Source organism: Triturus cristatus, chromosome 4_2 (genome assembly GCF_964204655.1).
Source record: "Triturus cristatus chromosome 4_2, aTriCri1.1, whole genome shotgun sequence".
Classification (NCBI taxonomy): Eukaryota; Metazoa; Chordata; class Amphibia; order Caudata; family Salamandridae; genus Triturus; species Triturus cristatus.
This window is the reverse complement of record NC_140586.1, coordinates 124,113,819-124,136,448: the sequence shown is the minus strand read 5'-3', so window position 1 is coordinate 124,136,448 and position 22,630 is coordinate 124,113,819. Positions and strand designations below refer to the sequence as shown.

Sequence of the window (22,630 nt, the reverse complement as noted above, 5' to 3'; positions counted from 1 at the left end):
CAGCGCACACACTGTGTTCCAGAAGAGAGGAGGTAACCGAGGTGGCCCCCCACCAGCCCCAAAGAGCGAGGGTCTTATGCAGTCAGAGCAGACGGAGGTGTCTGGCAGCGCAACCGCGTGGTGTCAAGGATATCAAGAGGGCATGGGTGGGCCGGATGCACCCGGGCCGCGGGAAGACACAACAAGCATTTACAATGCAATGGTCTCGGCATTGTTAAAGTTAGAGCTATTGGCATTGCTCATGACATTATTTCCGTTTATGTTTTTTTTTGCAAAACATTTAAAGAAACGGCATTGTTATTTACAACGTCAATAGCTTAATCACTCTCAAATGTGAGACGTATTGCATTTGCACCCACACAGAGCCACACACAAAGCCACCCACACACACAGAGCCACACACAAAGCCACCCACACACAGAGCCACCCACAGAGCCACTCACAGAGCAACCCCCCCACACACACACACACGCAGTAGCCCACTGACCTATTTACATTATGTGGTTTTCCGCGACTGTATAACATCGGCACAGCAGGCTTTGTAATCTGAATATTTCTTGATTAAAGAATACTCAAAACAAATGAACCTCAATATAGATCTCACTATAAAGTGCAAGTGACTATTTACAGAAACATAATTGTCATAAAACAATGGCCAGCAAAAGATTTTTAACCAATCCCACAGTTCTGACCTGAGGTTTCTAAGGCTAAAAAGAAGCATTTAATTACATTTAGCAGCATCTAGAGGATAACAAAGACCCACAGAGGGTTTCTCGTTAGCACGCTGAGCTCACCACTGGTTCAGCATAAGGGTGGCAGGAAAGCAAAGTGGTCTTCAGGCAACACTGCCAGCAACATGAGGATTCTTGGGGTTGAAGCGACTGTGGAAGATCCTGTTGCCGAAGTAACTGATGACATGTTCCTACCCCTTGTCAATAATCCATCTATCTCTGAAAGGCAGATTTAAAGGGCCACCCAATGAGTGATGTCACAGTAGGTCTCTACAGCCAAGCAGACAAAATCTGGAATCCATGCTGCTGGTGATTAACAGTGCTACAGGGCATGATAAAGATAACCCGCCCCCCACAACCCTTATGTTGTATGACCCTTTTAACTAGTGCACTATTAGAACTTGACTTCACAATCGCCATTATGTTTTGGGCGTCCTCTCTTGTTGCCTTGATCATGCATGAGGTCGTAAGTGCGTAATACCTTGCACTGCTCTCGTCTGACATTCGGGCTCTCGGATGCAGCTATCGAACTCTGCCTTAAAATGGAAACATTTATGGTCTGCATCCCTGCTTTCAGGCTGCTGCACTGCCTCCTCTTACTTTTTATTCACCGTTTTGCCTTCAGGGTCCCACGAGGCTCCCTTATTATTTCCATCAATGAACTCCCCAGACCAAATCACCTACTTGGCTCGGCTTCTACACTTCTGCAGGAGAGCGACTCTGCAGCACACACATTTACACAGAATCGCAAGTGCAACTGGCATATGTGATCACTGCTCTGTGCGCTCTACAGAGAGGCCAAGGACTGGATGCCCATGTGTTATGAACACCTTTTGGCCGACTGACAGACACTGAGAAACTCGCGCTGCCTTCACCCTTAACTCAAATATGGGACCTATCTTCACCTAGATGCGACTCAATTCAAAGCAGGCACTATACAAGAGTAATAACGCTGCCTGAAAAAACTACCTTAACACATCCTGGAAGTAAAGCTCTTGGGGGAAAGAAGATATGTAAGGCATGCGAAATATAAACAGCGATGTCTTGCATTACCCTAACTTATTTACACTAGTTGTTCAGAAATCGATCTGATTTTTTGCCTGTAAAGTTAAGGATATGAATACAGTCCCCGAAATTGACCCATTTCAATGTCCGTTTATAAATACTTCCAGGTCCGAGACCAGGCCCACTTAAAGCCCTGCGTTGGCATGTTTTTACCCCTCTTTGTAGAAACGCCGAATGCCATTAATACATACATTTCCAAAAGATTTTTTTGTGTGTTTAGGACGAGGCACAGAGGGGCCGTGAGAGGAAGTTAGACCGAGGAACCGCGCAAAAAAAAGTTTCTTACATCACCCGGGAAACATTGAGGTAGACATTTCCAGAACAGGCGCGTGACAGAGGAGAAATGCAAAACATAAAAATGCAAAAAAGCAATAATCACGATGACCCTTTTAGTGCACCGAGTCCAGTTTATTCGTGCAGCTGTTTCGCTGACCTCCGCATCACCCCAGCAAGATCATTTTCAAAGCGGCCCACAGCGAACACAAGCCAAGAAGCTGTTCCCGGCTCTCTGGAGGGATCCGCGCCCTGCTCCGGACATGAGGCAGAGATTAACAGGGAAGGCGGCACCGTAAATCAGGACGCAGGGGGGTGTTATTAGCCCCACACCAGGAATGACACAACCGGTGTGAAGGGCACACCCCAGTCATATTACAGATCCTTCTCACGCCTCTAGGCACATCCCTGGCCCCACTGCTCCTCTGTCCTCCCAGGCCCCGCTGGCTGAAGTTTACCGTCTTCATCTTGAATACCCAAACGTATACAAGCCGCCGCCTCCGTGATTATTTTTTTTACAGACTTACAGCTATAGCATCGACTCATCAACATGTTCAGTCACGAGCAGCCTTTCTGAAAATGAAAAACACTACACCACGACGCAGTAAAAGTCACTTCCGCTTCCAGGCCGCACCCAGCCCTTTAACTGCTCGTTTACTGCTGCGTCCTGCCTTTGGCCTATGTACGCGCTGTACAAATATCACATCCACACATAGCTGGGAGTCATTATTTACAACAACAAAATCCTACGAGGCACCCCCCTCCGCCCACGCACAGCCCCACACGAGCTCGCCACACGTACTTGCCTCAGAGGAACCGCCTGTGCCCATGAAGGGGCGGGAGCTAGCATGATAGGCAGACCCATCTCTGCAGGAAGTGGTAATGTTCGCCACTCATCATCATGTTCAGTCACGAGCAGCCTTTCTGAAAAGGAAAAACACTACACCACGACGCAGTAAAAGTCACTTCCGCTTCCAGGCCGCACCCAGCCCTTTAACTGCTCGTTTACTGCTGCGTCCTGCCTTTGGCCTATGTACGCGCTGTACAAATATCACATCCACACATAGCTGGGAGTCATTATTTACAACAACAAAATCCTACGAGGCACCCCCCTCCGCCCACGCACAGCCCCACACGAGCTTGCCACACGTACTTGCCTCAGAGGAACCGCCTGTGCCCATGAAGGGGCGGGAGCTAGCCATGATAGGCAGACCCAGCCCTGCAGGAAGTGGTAATGTTCGCGACATCTGTTGCAGATCCAGGCTCTGGATTAGATCATGTGTTTACTTCTCTTCCCGTTTTCACAAGTGTGGATGACACAAGGCGAGCTTTAGAGCAGGAGGAAGCAAACACAACAACTCCGTGATGATGCTAGGGTAGAAAACATCCGACTAGGCCGATTACGACCATCTCTCCAATCCCAGCCGATCCCCAGGGGCATAATATAATTAAACAGAAAATACGCAGATATCTAGGCAGTGACATTCTGGGTTTCTACCGGGATGTAGGTTTCGCAACAGAAGAGTAACCCGAAAACTGCCATGGGCCTAAACAACACACCACTACCTTTCTCCGAGGCAGAGCAGAAATGCCTCGGAGAAACGCAGTGGCATTTTCGGATTCGGGGGCGTGTTTGTCTTTTCTCTCCTCCAGCCATTGGCTGGAGGAGATAATTAGACTTCTTGCAAAAACACGCCCCCCGATCCGAAAAGGACGGGGCCTAATCGGAATGACGGACCTCTTCTCCAATGGCTGGCCAGCATTCAAGAGGCCAGCCAATGGAGAACAGGGGAGAAGAGGGCCGGGTTCAAGCCCCTCTTCTCCAAGTCATTAAATCTCGCGAGCGAGACTGCGCAAGCGCAGCCTTCGCTATCCGAGACCTAAAAACTGTCGTGGGCGCAGCGGGCGCCTTGGTTTCTGGTGGGCGCTACCTGCGTGCCCAGTACTGCTGCGTGCTGAGCGCGGCGTGAACCTCACACGGACTGGCATGTTAACCCCTTCAGTGCCACGCCCTTTCCCCCTCCTGTGCCGGGCGTTGCACTAGTGGGTGGGGTTCATGACGAGATAGTCTCGTCATGGGCACAGCGCAACCGTGCTCCATGACGAGACTATCTCGTCATGGGCACTGAAGAGGTTAACCATAATCATTACACCCACATCCCGCTCAGCGAGGCAATCTGAGAAAGAGAGGCGACGCATATAGCGCTACACTGCGGAGTGTCCTTCTAGGCGCTTTCAGGCTAAAGAGAGCATGACAGACAGTATTTGAGTGGTGCTGCTGTCAGAACGGCTCCACCTGTTTCAAAGCCGTGTCTTTCTTGTATAAAGTGCACAGTATCACGCGCATTTGTTTCAGAGGGCCAGCCTAAAACGAACGCAAACTCTTAAGCCACAAATCGGCAATTTAGTCACTAGGCCACTTTTGCTAACACCAATTGTGTGCACATTTAGCTCGTCGCACAAGTGTAGAAATTTAGCACAAACGTTTGTGCCCATTGTTTTAGAGGTGGGCCAGCCAGCAGGTTTATAGGACGAGCCGTCATTAAGGTAACCGTGGCGATCCAGTACAGAAATACACACGTGATATCTGTAAGGTGCTCTTACACTGCTCGGTCTACAGTACCTCTACTTTAAATTCTCTTGATACACTCAAACAAGATCAACGTTTTTTTTTTTTTTCAGTTCAAAATAAGTTTATTGGGAAAAAAGAATACATTAAAACAGTAAATACGATAGTGATGAAAATGAAGATATTACAAACAATGAAGTAATTAAAGTTTGACATAACATAAGTAATGTGCATGTAAGTCCTATAAACACAATATAATCAAATAACAACGTCTCACAAAAATCAGTGCAAAAAGAAATAGGTATACTTAGTACTAATATAACAGTTATAAATTGAATATTACTAAATCATACATTATCAACATGAAGGAAGTCATGGAGGTTTAGCCACTTCTTGCTGGAAAGGAGTGAGAGACAGAGATCGTCGGGCACTAGCATCAATGAAAAGTGTAACAGGCGTCCATAAATCTAAGCGCTTTGATGCCATGTGCATCGGGTACACATATGTGGTATCCAATCTGTGATTATGGCAAACCGCATATCACCATGCCTGATACGATATTTTAGTAAAATCTTTCCAATTTCTAGTTATTTGTTGGAAAGCAACTGCTAACAGTAAGTCAATTATCTTTACATTAGAATTACACTTCTCCCAAATAGGAGACAAACTTCCCAAGAAGATATGTGAAATGGAAAAGTGATGTGAAGATTCAAAAATCAAATTAATTTGAGACCATACTTTCCCCCAGAAATCATGAACGTATTTGCATGTGAAGAGTAGGTGATGTAAATCAGCATGTGGTGAGGAGCAAGTCCAACATTCAGCTGAAAGGTCAGCATGTCTTGCATTAAAAGTAAGCGGAGAGAGCAGGAGCCTATTATATATTAAAAAAAGTGTCTGTGTGGTACAGGCAGCCCTAGACGACTTCCTAAGTTTAAGCCAAATTTTATCCCAAAATTCCACAGACCAAGAAAGTTGAAGATCTCTTTCCCAGGCCAACTCTACCTTGGTTTTCTCTCTCGGAATAGGTGGACTAAGCAGAAATGTATATATAACAGAAGCCCTGGAGCTATGAAGGAGAAGAAGTCGGAGTTTATCTGCATGGACGGACGCAGGTGGAATAGAGTGGTGAGAGGCTATGCACTGCATACGGGCAATTTGGATAGCCTGTGTCAGGAGAGAATATTTGGAGCGAAAGGATGCAGGCAGGTCAAAAGAGTTACTCCCAAGTGTAAAGGACATAATCTCACCATGAGCGTACAATTGATGCACCCAAATCAGATCCCGTTGTCTCCAAGATTTCCAAAATATAGGTTTATTCTTTATTAGAATATAAACATTGTGCCATATAGTAAGGTTGAGAAAGGAAGTCCAATCAGGATGAGTCAAGGAGGTAGGAGGTGTTATAATCTTAGACGTATGCTTAATTATAGGAGTAAACACAGACTGAGGTTTATGCGTGAAAGACAGAAATTCTTGAAATGAAAATGGGGAAATGAAGGACTGCTCAAGTGTAACCCATAGAGGGCAATTAATGTGGGATTTAGAAAGCCATCTCGAAGCCTGACGTAGTAAGAAGGATTTATGATAAATAGGGAAATAAGGGAAGTTCACACCGTCCTCCGATTTTGGGAGAATCAACTTTGACAAAGCCATACGCGATTTCTTATTACTCCATAAGAAGGAGAAAAAAATAGAGTTACATTTTTTTAAATATTTTAAGGGAATAGACAGCGGGATATTAGAAATTGTATATAAAACTATAGGTGAAAGCATCATCTTTATGGTATCCAATCGGCCCCACCAAGACAAGTATAGCGGGTGCCACTTCGCTGTTAAGGAGAGCAACTTTTGTATGCAATTATCCATACATCGCGATATGGTCCCTGATATTGAAGAGGTAAAGTGTAAGCCTAAATATTTAATGTATTGGGGACTCCATGTGAAGCCGGAAGTAGCAAAGTCAGCCTTAAAAGTATATTTGGGGAGGAGCCAAGATGGCGACCGGAGCAGACGCTTGAGCGCCCGGCTCCGCCGGCCCTTGGCCTCGGACTATCATCCTGATTCCTATCCTTGCCGTTTTTCGAGGTGCAACGTGCGCGACGACGCGCTGACCGCGCCGCCGCTTTCCCGGAGTCTGAGCCCGCCCGGATGCCGGAGTTCTTGGTGCCTTTGTTCTCCGCGCTGGACCCCTGCTCTAATGTGGCCTTGGCCGGCCCCCTGGAAGCTCCGCAGTCACTGGATCCCCGGCGCAAATCTGAGCCCCGCGGCCCCGATCCCCCCTCACACCACGGATTGTCGCCAGACGAGCCGGGGGAGAGACGCCCGGACACCTCCTTCACCTTTCACCTGACGGGCTGGAGCTATAGGGTAAGCCCCGGTGTGGCGGGTCTCCTGCTTCGCTCTGTGGCCCGCGCTGTGGAAGGCTACGGACCCCCTTCTTCTATTGCCTAGTCGGCTGCAAGAGAGTCCGAGGGAGGGGAAGCGACTGCTGGCTTTCACCTGTTGCGGCGCAGACCTGTGTGGAATTGCCTCCTTGTTACGACCCCCCCCCCTGGCCACTGTACCGTTCAGCGGTAAAACATGGCGTTGATTGCCTGCTCGCTGCTGGGGGGCGATGCTCCGGTCTCGCCCGCTGCCCGCTTCGCCCTCCCTCTACCAGACTCCAGCTCCACAGTGCCGTCCCGGATTGCTGCCGATGTGGGGGCGCAGCTTCCGCTGACATGCGGCTCCGTTCTGGCTGCCCTGCGGGACCTTCGTCTGCAATTGTGTGTCGGCTTGCAAACGCTGAGTGAGCGGTTCGACTCCATACTGTCGGCTGCGGGTCGTGAGCGCCCCGTTTGTTCTCAACAAGACGTGGGTCTGCCAGTGCTTCTGTCCTCTTGCGGGGACGCAACGACGGTGTATAACCGTGCTACATTGGTGTCTGCATCTGGCTTTCCCTGCACCCAGTATCAATCGATCTCCTGCTCAATTGTGGACATTTTGTTTCCCTGTTCATTGCTGCCTGCTTTGTTGTTGCCTGCCTCACCGCGTCCGCAAGAGTATCCAGCTGAGCGACACCTGACGTCCCCGAGGAACCGTTCACGGTGGCCTACGGCTTCTTTTATGTGGAACTCCTGTACTTTACAGGCCAGGTTTGGATTTTATATGGTGCACAAGGGGACCTCAATAGATGATCGGCGGCCATTTTGTGACTCTACTTCTCCATCTTCTCCCAAGCGGCCATATTGTCTTTGTCTGCACGGGCTGCGGGGCCTTCATGTGGGGGCTAGTCTAATCTTACGCCCGCGATCGGGCCAGGGCTAGATTGATTTCTATCACCATGGTGTCACGGATGGGCTGGACTGGGACTGGAACTGTCTGCATATGTTGTGCGCACTCGTCGCAACTTGTCTGCCTTCATTTATATTGTTGTGACATGTTATCTTCACACGACCGCCTTTGGGTGTGGTGGGTTTTCAGTGAGTGGAGGCGTAGTTGGCCGGTGGTTTCGGGCGCTCTGAGGTTACGTGGGCTCCTCCTCGCTTTTTTCTTTGTTTTCTTATTTTCTTTACTCTATTCCTACTTTCTCTCTTGTCTATATTTCGGGTTCATTGGGCGACAGGCACTATGCCGGGGGGGGGCAGGCCGTAGCCTCCGCATTGGTGTAGGGTGGGGGGGTAATTTACCTTTTCTTTTTAGTTCTATGGGCCTCTTTCTTCTATGTCTCTGCGCTATACTTGTTTCCGATTCGGGGTCCGGGTGTGGGGTGGATTGAGTGGGGGCGGCTTTGGAGGGGTGCGTATTTACTCATGTGACTATCCTGTTATATAACTGCATCGCCTCACTGTCTGAGATTTTCTGTGGCCGTTTTAATGATGATGCTGCTCCCCCGTGTGATGAAGCCATCTTGCGGACTCGAATCTCCTTGGTTCTATCCTCTACTGACTTTTTCCTCGATAAAATTATTTTGAAAACCTTAAAATTAACCTTTACTTCTCCTTCCCCTGGTGTCAAGGATCTCTCCAGTGTATAACTCCTGAATCGTTGCTAATCTTGACCATTGACGCACAAGGGTTGAAATGTATGTCTCAGTGCTTAACCGTTTTGTGGCTGGCCGGATGGTTGTAGGCCCGTATTTGTCCTTTTCATATGCACAAATAAAGGTTTTTAAAAAAAAAAAAAAAAAAAGTATATTTGGTGAGAGGTAAAATTTCACATTTATCCCTGTTTAACTTATATCCAGAAACGTATGCAAAGGAGTCGACCTCTTCTAAAAAGGCGGGAAGGGAGAGCCGAGGTTGGGAGAGAAACAGAAGAACATCATCAGCATAGGCTGCCATCTTGACGCTAGTGTTTTTGAAGGTGAAACCGTGGATGTTCCCATTTTGACGAATTCTCAATAAGAAAGGTTCTAAAGCGAGATTAAAAAGAAAAGGAGATAGTGGACAGCCCTGTCGGACCCCCCTACCAAGTTGAAAATAAGAAGAGACCCCACCATTTGCGCATACAGCCGCCCTCGGGTTGGAATACAAAATAGAGATCAGAGCAATAATTTTAGGCCCAAAACCAAACCACTCAAGTGTGTGAAAAAGGTATGGCCATTCAACTCTGTCAAAAGCTTTTTCTGCATCTAAAGCTATCGCTGCTAAGGAATGGGGAACCTGAGAAACTTTGGAAAGGACATCAAAGAATAAACGAGTATTATCCGTAAGGAGACGACCCTTAACAAAGCCGGAATGTTCTGCACCCAAAAGATCAGGTAAATGGGATTCCAAACGCGATGCTAGGGCTGTGGAGGAAATGTTGTAATCTATATTGACAAGAGAGATAGGATGATAATTCTTGCAGTGTTGTGGATCCTTGCCATCTTTAGGTATTAGCCAGATAAGGGCATCCGAAAAAGAGCCAGACGAACCTCCTGCCTGTAAGAAAGTGGTTATGAGGGAATGTAGTTTAGGGATGAGTAGATGTGCAAAATGAACAAAGAATTCCACAGTAAATCCATCCGGGCCCGGGGCTTTATCTTTTTTGAGTGTTTTCAAGGCAGTAATAAGCTCTTTCTGCGTAAGGTCAGCTTCTAAAAATGAAAGATCTGGGCGTGTGGCAGGTGTGCAATGGATTTTAGACAAAAATTGAGAGATAGAAAGGTCTGAAGAGAGAGTCTCAGATGTATATAATGTTTTATAGAACTGGAGATATTCTTCAAGGATATCCTCATCTTTGAACTTTAATGTGTGATTTCGATCAAAAATAGATTCTATATTAAGCTTGTTATGCTTAACCTTCAAATAGTTAGCAAGCAATTTACCAGCTTTGTTTTGACCACCATAAAATTTGGCACTAGACTTCAATAGATAATTAGAGGCATTATTAGTTGTATCTTGATTAAATTGGAATTTGGCCTTCATAAGCTCTGACAAACATACCTGGGATTTAGAGGAGTAATAAGAATGCTCCAATCTCTTAATTTGGGATAGTAGGGTATTGGTGATTTGCTGCGCCTTTTTCCGTTTCCTTGAAACAAATCTAATAATAAAATCTCTGGCTGCGGCTTTAAAAGCGTCCCACACCACATGAAAAGGTACACCATCTGATTGATTGATAAGGAAATATTCATCAAAAACAGAACCAAAAGAGGATGTAAATACGGAATCCAAAAGTAGGTAAGTTAGGTTTCACCAAAACATCAAGATGAATAGTGACAGGGGCATGATCAGAAATTAAAATAGAGCCAATGCCCGCTGCCACCAATGATTGAGATATATTATGGGAAATAAAAAAATAATCCAGTCGTGATTGAGTGTGATGTGTCAGGGAATAATAAGAGTACTCCCTCAAAGTAGGGTTGCAAAGTCTCCAAGCATCTATGAGTTTATGTTGCTTAATTGTTTGTGTAAAAAGGTTGTGGGATTTGTGGGGGACAAAGGGGATTGATGAACTTCGATCAAGAAACAGATCAATGATCTCATTACAATCTCCAGCAAGAATGAAATTGTCATCAAGATGTTGTGTAATTTGTTGGGCTAGGGAAGTCCAGAAAGAAGAATCGCCTGCCGTGGGCGCATAGATATTCAAACAAAGAGACTGGAGCACCATCTATAACAAATTTAACAAATATCCACCGACCAACTGCATCTGCACATTGCGACAATATTTTGAAGGAAAGGGTTTAACGAAAGAGAATGATGACTCCATTACGTTTACCATCACCCGGGGAAAAGGGACCTCCCCCACCCATCCTCTTTTAAGCTTTGCAGATTCTTCAGCCTTCAAATGAGATTCTTGTAAGCATGCAATATCAGTTCCCAATTTAGTTAAATGAGTCAAGACTCTCTGTCGCTTAATAGGTGAATGCAAACCTCTGACATTCCACGAGACACATCTTAAGGGCATAAACTAAGCCTATATGCAAATATTAAACACCGATTAAAATAAAACCTTAATCGAATGATGCTATACCAAACAACGAAGCAACTGTAGAAGAAATAATGCAACTGAGATAAAAGAGAAGAAAGAAAGAGAAAGATACAGCGAAAAGATAATACTTGAAATGCAGAGAAAAAGTGCGAGACAGGGAGAGATGCTAACATGAGAATGGGATGAAGGAAAACATTCAGAGTGATATGGAAATAAAAGAAAGAGGACATGATGAGAGAAAAAAGAAAACTGTAAAAGATCCAGGACTTACATACAATCCAAAACACACAAAGGGTGAAGGGATGTGAAGCCACACGGAACAATGTCAGTGGAAAAGAGAAATTAACATAAGAATGCCATGTTTACTGAGTATCAACCTGCAATCAAAGCAACATTTAAATAAAGACTTGTAGTTAGAATAAAGCCATGTGGGAAACAGAAAACGCTTATTTGGCTCTCGATGAAGAAGTATCCATGGAATCAGCATGATAGGAGTAGAGAAAGCTCTTCAGCCTCAATGGGTCCTCATAGGTGGTAGTTTTGTTATTGATAGTCACTTTGAATAAACAAGGATGAAAGAGGCCATATCGTGCACCTATGAAGCGGAGTTGCGGTCTCAATGCAAGAAACTCTTTACGGCGATCCGCAGTTGACTTTGCGTTATCTTGAGAAAAAAATAAGGAGGCCCCTGACCAGGTAATGCGGTTCATTGCCCTGGCCGCAGACAAAATTTTTAGCAAGTCAGTATATTGTAGAAAATAAAGGATCACTCCCCTTGGCTTTCTTCCAGAAGAAGGGGTCGTCGAAGAGGATGGTGCCGGTCCCAGCCGATGAGCTCTCTGAATATTAAGAAGAGTACCTTCCGGCAACTTAAGAAGCTTTGGGATGAATGTTATGTAGAAGGCGATGGGGTCTGTACCCTTCGTTCCTTCAGGCAAACCATAAATGCGGAGATTATTTCTTCTGCTTCTGTTTTCCAAATTCTCAATTTGTTTCTGTAACATTGACATCTGGGAGCACACGGAGTGAACTTTGGAAGTAGAGGAATTTAAGGAATCAACGTTGTGCTCCAATGCAATAACACGTTCTTCCATATTTGACCATTTATCAGAAAGAAGCTGTAATTTAGAATTAGTCTCTTCAACAAACGGGCGCAAGGCCCTGATTTCTTCTAGCAGGAGGTCCATTGTAACTAAAGTAGATTGCTTAGGAGGCGACGGAGGATCCTTCTTCAGTCGTTTGCTCGACGCTTTAGTAGCACCGGGGGCTGAAGGAGCAGTAGATGTTGATGCACCCTTGGGTGAGGTGCTAGTTGAGTCATCCATGGATAGGCAGTTATAACGCGAGCTGGTGCGTATGAAAAATCTTCACGTGGAAGATTGAGGCTGAAAGAAACCTTTAGTTACTCTACCCATAAATTAGAGTAAAGTTTTATGTAAAATGATAACAATGACAGTAGTAACGCCCCTTACAGCAGCTCAAAGCCTAGCACATTACTGTATCATAAAAACACACATATGCGTGGAAAAGCTTAAGACCAAGCGAACATCCATGGAACCATCACAATAGCCCAAATGAAAGCGTTTAAAATGGATAGAGGAGATGAATATGACTCATGTAGAGGCTGTTATATACCACAAAGAGAAGTCAGCAAAAAGAAGTCAGCAAAAGCACGCTAGGAATATAATTCCTAATTGTTATAGAATAACATTGGCATTTATAAACAGTACAAGGTCCACATGAAGAGACAGTTGCAGTTCGTATAGCTGAATAAGTAACTGAGGGTCATTTCATAAAATGATAGGTAGCGTAGAACCCATGTGATGGAATTGTCCATACAGATGAATAAAAAACAAAAAAAATTACAGCCTTGGGCTCTTCAAACCAAATTAGAAGCTGCATGAAAAAGAAATTGTGGAGTCAGGCGTCGCTCCCAGAGGTGGAAACAAAGCATACCGATTTTATAGGTGATTTGGAGAACGCCACGTTAGCGCGTTGAGGAGAGTAACGGCTCTGTCAGGTGAATCACTCAAAAATGCGGACGCGGGCGTGTTACAGCCGTGCGTCGACTTACATGACGAGTAGAATCGCCGACGAGCCACCAAACAGCATTATACAAAGTTCCCTCGACGCCACAGGTAGTCAGAAAGCCAATTCTCCCAGTTTTCAGCTCATGTTTGCAGAAAGAGTTGCGTGCGCGCCGTTTCCGCTCCCGTCAGCGCCGGAGAGCTACGGACCAGCCGCCATCTTCGCCGGGCGCTAGCCACGCCCCCCCCTTTTTTTTTTTTAAACCTGTTGACTGCTTCTTAGAGCCACTCATACCCCCCCTCTTAGATACAAACACATTAAACTCGTAATAAACAAAAGCATGTGTTTGAAGTGCCGTTTTTCGGAATATTATAGCTCCTCTGCTTGTTAGAGTTCCATAGGCACCTCTGGAACCCTTGATCATGGAGTTCGTGTAGTGTACCGCACTGCACACCGTCAGCACCGTAAAACTTCCCATACACTCGAAGACACTCCGAAACGGTGAAAGACTGTCTGTGAGACAGACTAGGAGCCGAGCCAATGTCTGGCGTCGCTCTAAGAGACACACATCGGGCATGTAAATTGTGCAACACAACAAACGTAAACTAAAAATATGATAAAGACGCTTCAAGACTAAAAAACTTTTCTCAAAACAAACCTCCTCCAGTCTGCGAAGTGTCTCTTCAGAACGGCTGGAAGCACTGAGCACAGCAAAGCGCGGCAAGTCCAGCCAGCAGGAACGAGAGAAACTGCGCACAATCCACTTTTGAGCTTCCCGCCGCCTGCCTGCAGCCACCCTCTACCCCACCCCTTCATAGCTCATCATAGGGCAGGCACCACCCCCCTGTGACGAATTGGGAAAGGGATTGGCTAGAGGGCAGAGATTCCCCCCGCCCATTAGGAGACCGGGGGGCCGGGGCTGCTGCAATGAAGCAAGCAACCCTCGCTCTCCTATGGGGAAGGCAGCGGAGTAGTAATGCGCATGATCGGGCTGGTCATTTTTTGACCATACCCAAAACGGAGCATGTGCATTGCGTACTATTACGGCGCTCACAGACAACAACTGCCAGTCACCACCAAGTGGGCGTGCCTCGGGGTGAGGTGCTGCCGGCCCGGAACAGCCGCGCCGCGCGCCGTGCCTCGAGTTTATACAACACACACAACAATCAGATTAGATTGAACGAATGATGAATGGGCCCTGGGGGCATGTGGCATTAGTAGCAGGTGGGGCAACGCCCCAGCGCCCAAATGGACGCACCGCCCATGCTCAGAGGATGATGATCCAAAAAACCACACACTAAAACAAACCGGCTAGCAGGCTATATTTCACATTTTAAAACAGAAAAGTAAGGAGGTGGGCCCACTTGCATGCCGCCACCATGAAGCTTTACTTTTATTATTTGGCATGAAAAGCAAACACACTAATGATCCCTGCATTGCAGTGTGCAGTGGCAGTGATACACCCACACTGGATGCTTAATTCAGACGGCCCTGCCACCCAAAGGCCCCTCCTCCTCTTTCCTGGTGCCCAATGAGAAGCAGTGCAGAGATAAATTTAAAATAAAACAAATAAGCGCTGAAGATCACATGTTGCTGCTGTCTGCCAGACATTTCTGAAATTCATATCCAACACACCGCATGTACAGTAAGATCCCTTTTGCAGCATTCTGTCACCATATACAGCCAGGCATAGCTGTATACTAGCTCACAAAAATATAAAAAACAAAAACCTCGCTAACAAAAATATAAAAACAAAAGCCACAGTTATTTTGGTCGTCTTCATCTCGCACTCGAAACGGCAAAAGAGCATTGGCAATTTCTTTCTGATGGAAGAAAGATCCTTGCCTCTGAAATGTTGTACATTTATTCTTTAACAGGAGGACCACAGGAAGCTAGTTCAGCTATTTTAAAGTAGTTTAAATAATGGTATTGAATTCTGAATAAAGGTACCAGCGGCGGCCGGCTCAGGTAAGCGCGGTGAGGCGAGGCAGGGTGGGAAGCCAACAGACGATGGAATAGGTATTATTCATTTATTTAGTTTTACCTATTCTGTCGTCTGTCAACTTCGTCCCACTCCCACCACGCCCTGCCTCACCGTGCCTCCCTGAGCCGGCCGCCGCTGAAAGATACAGACCTTTAATTCCAAACCATTGACTACACATCTCCACAGACCGAATGAGACGCGGCCCGTTTTGGAATCCACCAAATGCTCTGCGACGCAGAACTACAGTCCTATTGTGTGCTATACAAATGCCAATAAAGGAAACATGAGTCTTGGAGGCGCAATTTGCTCAAGATTATCCAAAATCACAATTTGTTAAGCTTTGCATAGTTTGGGGCATGTGCGTCTCTTATAGGATTTTTTCCTTAACAAGGAGGTTGTTGCTGAAATGCATATGCTCACAATTAGGTGCACACCTTCAATTGCATAACATTCCACAGAGAAAAGAAACGGTATATGGTGTCACTAAAAAGTGCACCAAGGCCAGATTTGAAAAAGAGACACAACCTATGTGTGAACACTCGCAATTTCATTTGGAGGATTGTAAAGGTTAAAATACTTTGCTTGTAGGCGCTATCTGAATTGAAACATGTGCTTGAACTGCTATCAAAACTAGAGGTGAGTGGTAAACTCCACTCCGTTGGCAGAATATTGCCCACAAAACTCCATCAACCATCATGTAGTGGGGTGTTTCTCGCGTGTGAGAAGAAAAAATTAGCGCTGGTTCAATGAAGCTCTCCATCAGAAAAAGCAATGTTGTAGAAGACATGAAAGAAAATGGAGATCAAACTATAATTCCTCCGATAGAGTTGTCTATAAATAGTCCCTGGCCAGTTACAAGGCTACCATTAAGAAGGAAAAATCTGCCTATTTTATACATCAAATTGAAACATCTAAACATTCCTCTAAAGATCTCTTTCAAGTCATAAACAAACTTACCAAACCTCCTGATGATAGAGAAGTAACTACACTCTAGCTTTTTGCGAGAACATGGCTTCCCATGTTTGTAATAAGGTAGAACAAATCTATAATCCGTTTACCCATCTTAGTATCACAGATTTTAACACCAGCCCTTTTCCAGCATCAGATTCCTCCCTTGAACCTAAGTCTTTGGACAAAATCCTTCAACCCAAATTCAGTCAATTCCCTCCTGTTACGGAAGCAGAGGTGCTCAACCTTCTCAAATCTACCAAATCGGGATCACCCCAAGATCCCTGTCCTCCTTCGATTCTCAAAAAGGTACCTATTCCTATCGCATCTTATCTCACTAACATCTTCAATGGGATGTTCAGCTCGGGATTTTCCCTAAACTGTGGAAAAAGGCCTCCATTCTACCACTCCTTAAAAAACCAAATTTGGACACTGATAATCCAGCAAATTATCGCCCTATCTCGAGGCTGCCTTTTGCAACGAAAATAGATGAAAAACTGATTACTTTTCAAATGACACAGTTCGTCCAGGACAATCAGATATTGGACCCTGCCCAATTCGGCTTTAGGGCCGTGCATAGCACGGAGTGGCTCTAATCAAGGCTACAGTTGAAATAAAAACTATCCTTGATAAAGGAGGGTCTGCATCACTAATCCTCCTCGATCTGTCGGCGGCATTCGATACTGTGGACCATGCCACCCTCATTGACCGCCTTGAAAAATTGGGTATCACTGATAAAGCTCTTGACTTACTTCAGTCATTTTTAACAGATAGGGAGCACTCAGTCAGGTTAGGAAACTTTGCATCTAAGCCCTTTTCCCTCCCGTGTGAAGTCCCTCAGATATCCTCCCTGAGTCCCCCAATCTTCAATATTTATGTCATTGAACTCTCCTCTCTGATTAGATAATTCGGGTTTTCACCCACTTCGTATGCAGACGATACACAGATTGTCGTTTCGGCATCAAATGAAGTAGAATTTAATACCTCCCAGTTTCATGAGTGTATGAGAGCAGTCAGTAACTGGGTGAGTAAGCACTGCCTTAAATTGAATTCGGAGAAATCCGAGGTCATTCTATTTGGCAGCAAACCCCAATTCTGGAGCCGAGCATGCTGGCCTATGGAGTTGGGAACTCTTCCCATTCCGGTCCAAAAAGTAAAAAATCTGGGCATAGTCATTGACGAGAAATTGAATCTCAATAAACACATCTCCTCGGTCATCTCCTCTAGTTATAATACTTTGAGAATCATTAAGAAGATTCTCTCGTTCATTCCCCTTACCTCTAGAAAAACAGTGATTTCACTACTAATCCTTTCCAAATTGGATTACTGTAATGGTCTATACGTTAAGGTCCAAAAACAGTACACAAGGAACTTACAAAGTGTTCAAAACGCAGCAGCTAGGCTTATTCTTGACTTGCCCAAATTGTATTCTGTCTCAGCTTATATCAAAAAGCTGCACTGGCTCACAGTGGCTAACCGGATCAAATTCAAGGCACTGTGCCTTACTTATAAAGCCATACACGATTCCGGCCCCAGGTACCTTAAACAATCCCTCTCCTGGTACATTCCCAATCGAGATCTAAGATCTAAAAATACATTAATGATCTCACGCCCTAGATTTAAAAGACTCAAATGGGGTGCAGTTGTTTCTCCTCTGAAGCTGCAGTGCTTTGGAACAGCTTGCCCATAAATATCAAAGCAGCTCCCACGTTACTGAGTTTTAGGAAACTTGTAAAAACTTGGCTTTTTAACGCTTAGCCTCCTCTGCTCCTTTCACACTGTAACACCCCAACTCAGCGCAAAAGACATCCTTGGGTAATTGCGCACTTTAGAAGTTTCCATAACATAACATAACATAACTGCCTCCCGTCGAAATTTCTCAACTCAGGCTGTCGCGGTAGGTCGCTACCGCTCGCATTGAGAAAGCTGCTGCTCGTGTTGAGAAAGCCTGCCGCTCGAGTAGAAAATCTATTTGAGCGGGAGAAAGAAGCAGCGCCCTCTTGCATGCTGCGTGGTGCTGTTTGTGCTGATTTTACAGCACGGAACAAGCTCCTGGCACGAAAAACCCACGCAAGCAGCACTACGAACTGCAATTCCGCCGCTCGTAAAACTCAGCAGAATTCTGCGGAGTAAAACTCTGCGATTTACGCCCACCTCAAATCAAAACTTCGAGCAATCTCACACATCAGGAGAAAAGCCCTTTCAGGCACAAGCGATCAACCAAGTGAGGTAGAAAAATATTCACTGTATAGAACAGTGAAAATTGGCATATCTATTTTTTCTTTTTTTTAAATACTTGTAAAGTTCACCTGGCTCAACCATTATTGAGTAAACACAGGCACTAACATATATGAATATGATCCTTAAGATGTGCCTATAATTATAACTTGAGTGGGAACATGTCATAAAAACATGAATTATGGGCTCCGGCTAATAGACCTTTAAAAACTGGGGTGATCCAGTTCCATGTGCTGTTGGTAAAACTGGCACGATCAGTTTCCCGCGTAAACCTTAATAGATGGGGGCATGCTGCTGTTAAGTAGCACTTTTGGATTATTCCAACTATCTTCGCAAAATAGTGTATGAGGGGCCCTAAAAAAAGCCTGCCATACACTATTTTGAAAAAACGGACACAGATTTGTTTGTACCATTGTTTGGTCATATATTTAGTTCAGGTGCAAAGCTACCCCAATACAAATGTTATTTACTGCTTGGCCACGTCACTCCGTGTCACAATGACAGTCTGTGTCCAGTTCGAGGATTCTGTGTGACAATCCAATGCATTTTGGGTACTGTAGTCTTGGTTTGCTTCTATTGCTCTGATTAGACACTAACACACCAGATGGCAATGATTTGTAAGTGTTAAAGCCAGGACTGGAAACACAGAATGAGATGGCCACCCTCCTTGCACCAAGTTGTTTTTCAAATAGTTAATACAGGGGCACTCATAGTAGGTTCAGGAGGGCTGGATCCAAAGAAGATTTTCAGGATACCCACTGCCCACGTCATTGTATTCCGTGTACACTTATTTTATGTGCAGTTATTTCACATGGCTATGCTGAAAATTACAATACTTCATGAGGGTAAATGCTCAGGTTGGCTTCTACAATTAAGAAACGGTGCAAAGCATTTATTGCACAAAATATAAAAAGACAGATGTGGAAAAAAAAGACAAAAACAAATAGGGGAAATGCTCAATGGGGATGAAATTGGCCTATAAAAGAACACAGAAGTCCACCATTACAAGGTGTAAATACTTACAGGCAGTCCTGCTGATTTACGGGGTGTGGTGGGCGCTGGACTGGCCCATGCAAGTCTTGTGTAGGGACTGACCCTGCAACTGCTCCAATGAGGAGCAGAGTCTTCAGAGAGAACTTGTTTTAAATACAGGTGGCCCAGACAGGATAATTAAAAAACACAGGAATTTGAAGAAGAAAACAGAATAAGGTGTGACTGGCTAGAAAAGGGGATCTGAAACACGTTCAGATTGACCCATGAGCAGTGTTCATGCGCATTCCGCCTATTTGGGATGGCACACTGTTCCAAGGTGTGGAGAAGGGGTAGTTTGCATGTAGTCTTCTTGTAGTCTTCTTGTGCGCAGTCTTGTGTGCTTCTGCTCACACCGGAAAGACGCTGCTCATGTGGGGCAGGTTCGGTGTGGTACCTAACAGGCTGATTGTGCGGAGAACATTTTATCCACTCAGACCGTGGCAGCGCTTCTCTACCTAGACTTTCTCTGTTGTCTGCTTTACATGAAAAAAGAAAAGCACAGAGAGGCAACACAAAGGTAAAACAGCATAAATGCTAAAGAAAGAAAAGATTTTTCCAGAATCTTCAATGACGTCAATCAAGATTTTTTAATAATTGCTTTGTTCAAAACAACGAAGCACCGATGCAGCCAACGCGTTTCACCCTGAATAGAGCTTCCTCAAGGCAATAAACAACTGTACTGCGATTGAATGTATGGTATCTTAACTGCGCAGATGGTGAAGAGACCCGTTAAACCTCAAATTGAGGAAGTGTGAAATGCACTTAAAGTGTATCACTCGTCCAGTCCCAAGCGACAGTAGGGTGTTCACTGTGGTAAGTTTTTTTTTTTTTTTTTTTTTTTTAAATTTCAAAGACCTTTATTTTATCATCACAACATATCACAGCACCAGGCCTACAACCACACGGGCCGGCCGCGTTCAACAAAACCTTCCAGCCGCTGTCTTACATGTACACAGCCATTTGGCCGACAACCCGGAGGTCCGGCGGCACTGTTTAGTGATATACCCCATACGCCTCTACTCCACGATACACATCAATTCAAGGTCCCTGAGGGTCAACTTCCCTCCCCCCCCCTTATTTTCCTTTATCTGGTACTTTCCAGGGTGTAAGTGTCCATAGTCCAAGTGCTAAGCAGCAAGTCGTGATTGCCAAGGGCCTACCAAGCAAACAACTGCAATCCCATATCAGCTCGGGGCACACAGATCGACTGATCCCCCGGACAAGAGTGACCGTCATCCGAGAGGCCATCGAGCCGGGTCACCAATAAAGGGTCAAGCTCTGAGGAGATAGCCAAACCCAACAGCAGCGCATAACGCAACTCCCATCCCTGCGTTCCATCGGCAGTGGCACATATTGAGGCCCCTACAACAGCTCAACCGACCCCTACCCCTCATACGCCCCCGCTCTTGCTCCACAATCAAGCCATTCAACTCCACCACATCCACAGCACCTCAGAAGTTTCAGTTCAGCACCCTACAAATAGCATCCTATCCACTGTGCACTGCCCCCAACGACCAACCCGAACTCTTCAACACAGCAACCCCTGAAAGAGTCGCACCTAAGCAGTTGGAGTAACTGCCAAGACCTCATCCGCCTCCACCGGACTCCCACCTGCACTCGCCGTGGCAGTGGCCACCAAGTATTCCCTTAACGGATCCCATATGTCCCTAGGCTGACTACGCAGCGGTTGTGTGTCAGCATAGATCGTGTTCTGTTCTTGACAATATATTAAATCCTTGAGCCATTCCTTGAATTTTGGTGCACGGCCCCTCCCCCATCGACATGCAACCCGTTGTTTCGCCAGTAACAGTGCTATATTTCCAAATTTCCGGCCCGATTTGGGTATCTGCATAGTATACCCCAATAGCATCATTAGGGGGTCAAGCTCAATTGAATCGCCCAGCATAGCCCGTAATGCCGTATGCACCTGCGTCCAATAAGCAGCCACCGGCGGACATGCCCACGCCAAATGTAAGAAGCCCGCCCCGTCCGAGCCACAACGCTCACATCTGTCATTATCTGCAAGGCGGAACCTCATCTTTTTGGCGGGAGTATAGTACATTCTCTGCAAAAACTTAGAATGAATAATTCGTAGCCTACAGCTGGCCGAAATCCTGGAAGTGAGCTCGCAGCAGTATGCCCATTGTGCCTCCGTTATCTCCCTCCCTATATCACCACACCAGTGCCTAAGCGCTCCACTCTCCCCACTCTCACTTTGCTTTCGGATGCTACGATACAGGTGAGACACTAAATGCCTGCCGTCTGCCGAAGTAAGCAGAACCTGCAGAGGCAACACTATGTCAGGTTCCTTCGGAAATTGCGGTATAACAGCCCTCAACCCCTGCCGCAGCCGGAGATAATAAAAAATCTCTAGCGGCGTAGGCCGACAATCCTTAAACAACTGTTCCCGCGTTTTGAATTGACCGTTCACAAAGAGGTCGCCCCAGGAGCAAATTTTCAGCTTGGCGCACATCCCTTGGAATCCCACTTCCTGCAACAATGACAACTCCGGATGATAAACTAGGGGCATAGTCGGTGCATATAGACATTTGACTGGTAATCTGCGCAGTATTCTCTGCCACGCATCTATCGTACCCGTTACCGTAGTAGCCGGCGTCTCTATCGCACTCACTGGACCATGAATGATGCCCTTCAGTGGAAGAGGCCGAGCGATCCACTCCTCCACAGCCAGCTGTGGCATGAATGGCGTAGGCATAAACCAATGATATGCGAAATGGGCTTGAGCACTCAAATAATATGCTAGGAAATCGGGGACATCAAATCCTCCACTACTATAAGGCTGGGTAATAGTCGACCACGCCAATCTTGGTTGCCGACCAGCCCAGAACAGCCGCAACAGCTCGGAGCGCAAAGTCTGAAAGAAATACGCACCCGGGTAGTACGGGATATTCTGGAACAGGTACAAAAAGCGAGGCAAAACCACCATCTTAATGAGTGAAGCCCTACCAGCCATGGTGAATGGCAAAGAAATCCAACGCGTGACATCCGTCGCCAGTTTAGTGATAGCAGTGCCATAATTCAATCGTATCGTCTCCTCCCTAACAGTCGATATCTGTATCCCTAAATAACGGAGATCAGTATCACACCATTCAAGCGGATAATCTAAGGGAAAGCGAGTCACCGCCGGAGTCAGTGGAAAAAACTGTGATTTCCTCCAGTTGATTTGTATACCCGACAAGCGGCCAAACACCAAAAACTCCCGGAGCAGGGGATTGAGATGATTCTGCGGGTCAACCACGTACAGCGTTAAATCATCCGCATATAGGGACACATCTATCTGACGTTGGAAACATTTAAACGCACTTTCTTTGTGCAGTTGCCGGATACGGCATGCTAAAG

General features: G+C 45.8%; 1 pseudogene; it reads right to left on the bottom strand.

Moving 5' to 3' along the window:
- The window catches only part of LOC146833136 (butyrophilin subfamily 3 member A3-like), a 52,849-nt pseudogene extending 32,331 nt beyond the window's left edge, over positions 1-20,518 (bottom strand).
- Positions 20,519-22,630: the final 2,112 nt, after the last annotated feature.